The following is a 6,270-nucleotide window of genomic DNA, read 5'->3' on the forward strand; positions in this document are numbered from 1 at the left end:
AGAATATGCTATAAATTCTTAATTTCTAAGTTTTGGATAATTTTCTTAAAAATATGGGCCATATCTTATTCATTTTTCTATCCTCAGTACTTGACATTCAGTAATATTATCTTGAATGAATGAGTGATTCATGGATAAATTAAAATATCTAGGTATCTCAATTCTTCAATTTTCAACCAGAAGTTTTATCAAATTTGTACTTATGTGACCAGCCTACATAATTGTTTTTTAATTTTTTAAATTTGTTATTGTTATTTATGCAGCACCCAGTCTTCCTAGGTGGTCTCCCATCCAAGTACTAACCAAGCCCGACCCTACTTAGCTTCCAAAATCAGACATGATGCTTGTTCAAGGTGGCATGGCCATAGACCATGGACTGTGGCTCCACTGGGCTGTGAACGCAGGACCTTCTGTGTTGTAAAGCAGACGTGCTAACCGCTGCATTATGGAACCACGTCCTTTTAAACTTTTTTTTAATTGCACTAATTAATGCCAGGTAAGGTAGCTTACAGGGGAGAAAGTCTCATGGGTTATGGAACATGGAAATGTAGAGAAGCTGAGAAAAGAGAAATGAAGTTTCCAAAATTAAATGGAAACCTTTGACTTCATGTCAAAGACCTAAATTTTGCCTAAAGCCAGCCTTGTTGATCAAACTACTTTCCTTATCATAATTTTACTATCCAGTGTTTGGAATTCTTTCTAAATATATATAAAACTTTTAAATGTTTTAGTGTCCCCGGCTTCTGCTTTGCAAGGCCCTTCCTAAATCTTTTAAGGTAGCATTTGTAATTAAGATGACAAATTGGAAGACTGGGATATTTATGTGCATGTATATCTACTGGATTGCTTGCCAGTTATGTAGATTCTCTGACCACCCAGTTGTAGGATTCTTAGTTTGGAGACTGGGGCCCAGGAATTTGCATTTCAACATATCCTGAATTGATGTTGCATGGACCACTCTTAGAGAAAAGTGTATGTGGCACTGTAGGTGATAATCTACTCCTGAATTTCTAAAGTAAAGATGAGATCAGGCAGCTTTATTTTAGAGGAACCACTGTTGAGTGTAGTCTTTATTCATTTTTGGTGTTTTACGCAAAAAGGGGTTCGAAGACCATGTTGAAAGAAACAAAAGGAAATTTTGTTTTCCTGCTTCTCCAGCATCTTCTAACAGGGGCACTCTCGTCTCTGGCTCCTGTTTGGCAGCTCTCAGAGCCCACATGCACTAGAATGCCTTCACTGCCTGAAATGAAGCACTTGTCACACAAGTAGCACCTGTTCTTTAGTAGTTGGCCAACAGGTTTATTGTTATCACTCAGATAAATTATTTGCGTCACCATCATTCTCTACTTGCCAAATGCCTTTTCTCCCACAAGTTAATTCTCAGGTTGTGTATATCCAGTGGACACAATCGAAGATTTGATGCAAGAGGTATGAGGATGCTTTTTGCCTTCTTTATGAGACACGTGGCACACTGCATGTGGAGAGCACTTTGGAGTGTTCAAAGGACTTTGTCACTCCTACCTCTGAAACAGGAAGAGCACGCATTTTAATTTCTATTTTGCAGATGAGGAAAGAGCCTCTCAGAGAGTCAGTGTGACTTATCTAGGCCACACAGTAATGAAGCTCAGGGCTCTTCACGTGGAATTGAGAGCTCCTTCTTGCCTTTCCTGATCAAAACTAGTTGCTAGTGTACATTTATGCTGCATGTTCGCTGGCAGGCAGGGATGGCAAGCTTAGGCTCTGACAGTGAGTGCACGGAAAGGTGAGATGTGCTTGTTGCATGTCGTGGAGTCGGCTTTAAATCCTGGCGACCCTATGCATGAGTCATGTCCACAATGTCCTGTCCTCGACAGCCTTGCTCAGCTCCTGTAGACTCATGTCTATGAGTCTTTTAAAGAGTCAATCAATCTCATATTTGGTCTTATTCTTTTCTTGCTGTCTTCTATTTTTCACAGTATTATTGCCTTTTCCAAAGAACCCTGACTTCTCATGACACCTCTGACGTAGGACAGCTTCAGTCTTGTCATTTTTGCCTTCAACAATGTTTCATGCTTAATTTGCTCTAGGACCCACTTGTTCGTCTTTGTGGTGGTTCAAGTTATCCCTAGAGCTCTCCTCCAATGTCATATTTCAAATGAATCAACTTTTTTTTCCAATTAGCCTTCCAATTTTCCGGTGACTTCCCAACTTTCATATCTGTATGAATTAATTGGGAATATGAGAGTGTGGATGATCTTGTTCTTGGTCTCTAATGACATATCTTTGCTCTTGGTGATCTTTCCTAATTCTTCCATTGCTGCCCTTCCAAGTCTCAAGGTCAAATAGCGCTAATTAATTTTTAATATACAAAATTTAAAGTTCATTTTAAGTTTTCCACTTGTGCATTATTTGTTTTATATAGTAGGAGAAGAAAACTTAAAAATATTAAAGAATAAAAATGCTACTTTTATTAATAAGTGACTAACAAAATACTAGTAGCCTATAGAAATGCCAAGTTTTTTATGAAACATTTTCAAAAATGATAAATCATATTCATTATTTTCATTTAGCATTGATTTCACATTACTTTCAGATTATTTCCAGTCCAGTGCTTTTCTGGAAAACACAGTTTATTCATACCTTTGCTATAAGATTCTGTAGCATGTTTGTAAATTCACAGATTTAGAGTTAGAAGGGACTCAAGGAAGTCACATAAATTTTCAAATACCTTCAGATGACATCTAAATGTGTATTTCTAGGATTCTGCAAATAAAGTCAGAGGCTTTGTGGGGGGCGAGGGTGCTTATGACCTCTATTAGCACAGTTTGAGAAAATCTGTCGCACTTATATATGGATAAAGCCAGCATTTACACTTTCAAATGTAAGTTTGAAATAACTGACAAGGAACTTTTAAGTTTGCATGTTCAAAACACTTGAGCAATTGAAAATTTACTTTTTGAATTATTGCTTCAATTTCTAACAACTATTTTTACAAAAAGATAAGAGCTTCCTGAAGTATATCTCAGGAACATAAGAATGATAAAATTTGACAGCCTTAGAACTATGCAACAACCAGCAAAGATAAGGAAGGCCTACATTCATTATATGAATCGCCAAAGAACCATTCTTAAGATTCCAACTCAAAGAAAAAAATGCCTCTTAGTACTCTTTGTTTATCCTGAACACATTGGTTTTAGGGACTTATTAGACTGACTTTCTGAGATCATCAATTAAATCATTGAAATAAATCACATGAGTTGTGATTAAGAGTTGTGGTAGGAAGAGGAAAAGGGTAAAGAATGAAAATGTAGGCGGAGGTAGAGTCACAAAAAATAGTCAGAGACTATCTACTCTGTCCACATGTATGCTTATAATATCTAAACATCCAAGATAATAAATAAGCCCTTTATTTAATCTGTCATGGTACTATGACTTCATATCAGAATAGTTCAGGCCCGGATAGTTCCTATCTCCCGAGAGTAATTCTAGCCGATAACTGACTTCAGGGAATAGGATGCTGATCATGAGCCTGAGCTAGCTCTTCTACTACCATGCTTTTGCCCTTGAAGGAGTAATGCCTGTACTAAAAAGGAGACTGTGTTCCGGGAACACGTTATGTTGCCAGAAACATCATTAATGAGAGCCTAAGTAATACAGGTCACAAAAGGGGGTCGATCTACACTGACTCCAAAACGTCATCAGATGGGCCAGGAACGTGCCTGAGATTCTTGCAGTAAAGAAAGGATTTATGTAGCACATGGAGGAAAGAACTCCAGAACTACTTTGGCAGGAAGGAGATCGGAGAGCGAAGGGTTGGGGCAGACGGAAGGTGTAGGCTTGCTGAATTGCTAGTGGCCTAGAAGGTGGGGTTGACTCCTGGTTTCAGGAATCATTGATGGGTTTCTCCCAGGCTCTAAGACCTCTAGGAATAAGCATCCAGCACCTGACTATACCAGCTCCATCTCCCATGAGAAAGATTTAAATAGACTCTTCTTGATCTGGACTTGCCACAAGGACAATGTCAGATCTACTTTTAGGGCCATTCTAAGTTATAGTTAAAGCTTGTCTTCTTTAACCCACTCCTTCCCCACAACCTCTGGGAAAAATTACTGATGCTTGAAATGCCTCTACATAAGACTTTTCAATCTATACTTATAAATAAATGGGTTAAGATATAAACGTCCAAGCAATAGGTTAATAATTTATTCTAGATTGAAACCATTCGGTTAATAAGTATACACTCGTGGATGAATGCATTAGCTTTTTTTCTTTTACTAAATTATATAAAATCAGTTTCAAAGCTGAGCTGCACTCAGTGCACATTTTTATTTACTTCCTGTTGAGAGGTCTGTGGCTGGCTGTGGTAGAAATGCTACAGATTTGATGATAGAGTGAGACATATCATGCATTTCATTATGTGGCAGTAGGATAAACTTTGAGTGGCGATAGAGTCCTTCCTCCAATTTCATGGTAAAAAGCTAATGACCCTACACTTCGCTTTGGACTCCTTGAACTTGAGGGTCTCTCAATCCACGACAGCAATCCAATTTTGAATGTGTCTGTTTGATCATTAGCAAAATAAAAAATGGAACAGAAAGGTTGTGTTGTCCCAGGGCATATGGTAGGATAAACATGCTGAACACAAAATAACCTGCATTGAATTGTCATTCACCCTTTGAGTAGCAATTTAGTTTCAGCAAACGACATCAATTATCATTAAATTAATAGTGTTACTTTGAATTATACGGGTACTGTTTATATTTAATTTGTTTTTTCCCTCATAATTATAAAAGCACATCAAACATAAGGATTTTATATCTATTTTATATTTATACCTATTTCAGAAACATTATAATAGAAATAAATCAACATAAGGGTTCTATTTATTTTTCTTTAAAATAAGTTCATATATTACTTATGTATGAAAAACTCTGACTGGAGCATTGCATATTAGGCATATGAATCTTAATATTCAATATTATTTTAGTTCTATTATTTGATACTAAAAATATATTATCAAAGCTATGTTACTCAATTATGCTTCTGCATTAGATTTGCTGTAAGACATTCTGACAATGACCTTAACTTTTGGCAGTAAAAATATTTTATATATCCACCACAACATTCTTCAATACAACAAAAAATTGCTAGTATATAGCAGGTAAGCTTTTCAGTCATAAGATTCAAATATGCAGAAATGTCATGTTCTGTATTAATCTGTGACTGAGTTTAGTGATGGAAAGCTTAATCCTGGCTAGCAATGCAATGGAAATCAAAATTGCCTATTCAATGTAACTCAGTTACTTCCAGATTTTAAATCAGGGGCTCTGCGCCACCCCGTTCACCTTCTCTCCTGTGCCCTGAGGGTGAGCTAAACTCTTGGGGAGGCTCCGGTGTCGTCGTCATCAGGGGGTCCTGCCATTGTGGCCATGCTGTTTCCACCCTTCTCTATTTTCAGGGAGTTTTTGGGACCCCCAACCCCTACCTCCACCCCTGTCTTTCGGTTCATGCTCTGGCTTCAGCTGCCGGTGTCAGTGGTTATTTCCATGGCCTTTAGTTTCAAGGTTAGCATTTGTTTTTCTTTTGTGGCCCAACCACACGCTTTCTCTGGTCGCTGGCTCTCTCTGCATTTCCGCTTCCTCTCCCTCCCACTTCGACCCTTCTCTGCTTTCCTACCTGAGCAGGGTAGAAGAACCTTCTGAGTCAAACTGACATTTTCATAGAAATAAAGGTGAAACAATTAAGCACAAATATCTTAGAAAAAAAAACAACAAACAAAAAAAAACCCCTTTTGACTACGAGATCTTGCAAGATCCCTGATTTCCTTTTTCAAAGTTGCATGAAAGTTGCAATTACTACAGGAAAATAAGAAATCAGCATTGCTTCCAAAAATGCAAGCAGTGCTCTGGGAAAGCAGGAAGAATGCAATCCTCTCTGTTCTTAGATAAGGGAACAAAGTCGGAGATAAGATATCGTTGCCTTGGGAAACAGAGTTTGCTTTCAGTGATTTAACCTCAAGCGAGCCTGGCTGCCTTTTGAGAATTCAGTACTCAGGGCTGAGTCAGAGTGAGGTTCTGCACCAGTGAGCACTGCATATAAATCATTAAACCTCCCTAATGAAGAACTGCCGAACAGTAAGTACCCTTGGTGGCCATCAGTGCCACCAGGTCCTGAGCGGTGCGGTGGCTATGTATCAAAACTGAAGTTTCTCGTTTTTTTTAAAAAAAAATAGAAAGAAAAAACTCATTGATATAGTTTCACCGCAATCTCTAAATGTTTTGTATGTGTGTG

The 6,270-nt window shown here is 38.0% G+C and overlaps 1 long non-coding RNA gene across 1 annotated transcript; it reads right to left on the reverse strand.

The window, feature by feature from the left end:
- Positions 1-647: 647 nt before the first annotated feature.
- LOC120621768 (uncharacterized) lies at positions 648-5,738 on the reverse strand. Its single transcript, XR_005658292.1, has 2 exons — positions 5,656-5,738; positions 648-2,196 (listed from the first exon to the last, which is right to left on the reverse strand). It is a non-coding gene; the product is annotated as an uncharacterized LOC120621768 (long non-coding RNA).
- Between the last annotated feature and the right edge of the window lie 532 nt (positions 5,739-6,270).

Source organism: Pteropus medius, unplaced genomic scaffold (genome assembly GCF_902729225.1).
Source record: "Pteropus medius unplaced genomic scaffold, Ma_sr-lr_union100, whole genome shotgun sequence".
NCBI classification, from domain to species: domain Eukaryota; kingdom Metazoa; phylum Chordata; class Mammalia; order Chiroptera; family Pteropodidae; genus Pteropus; species Pteropus medius.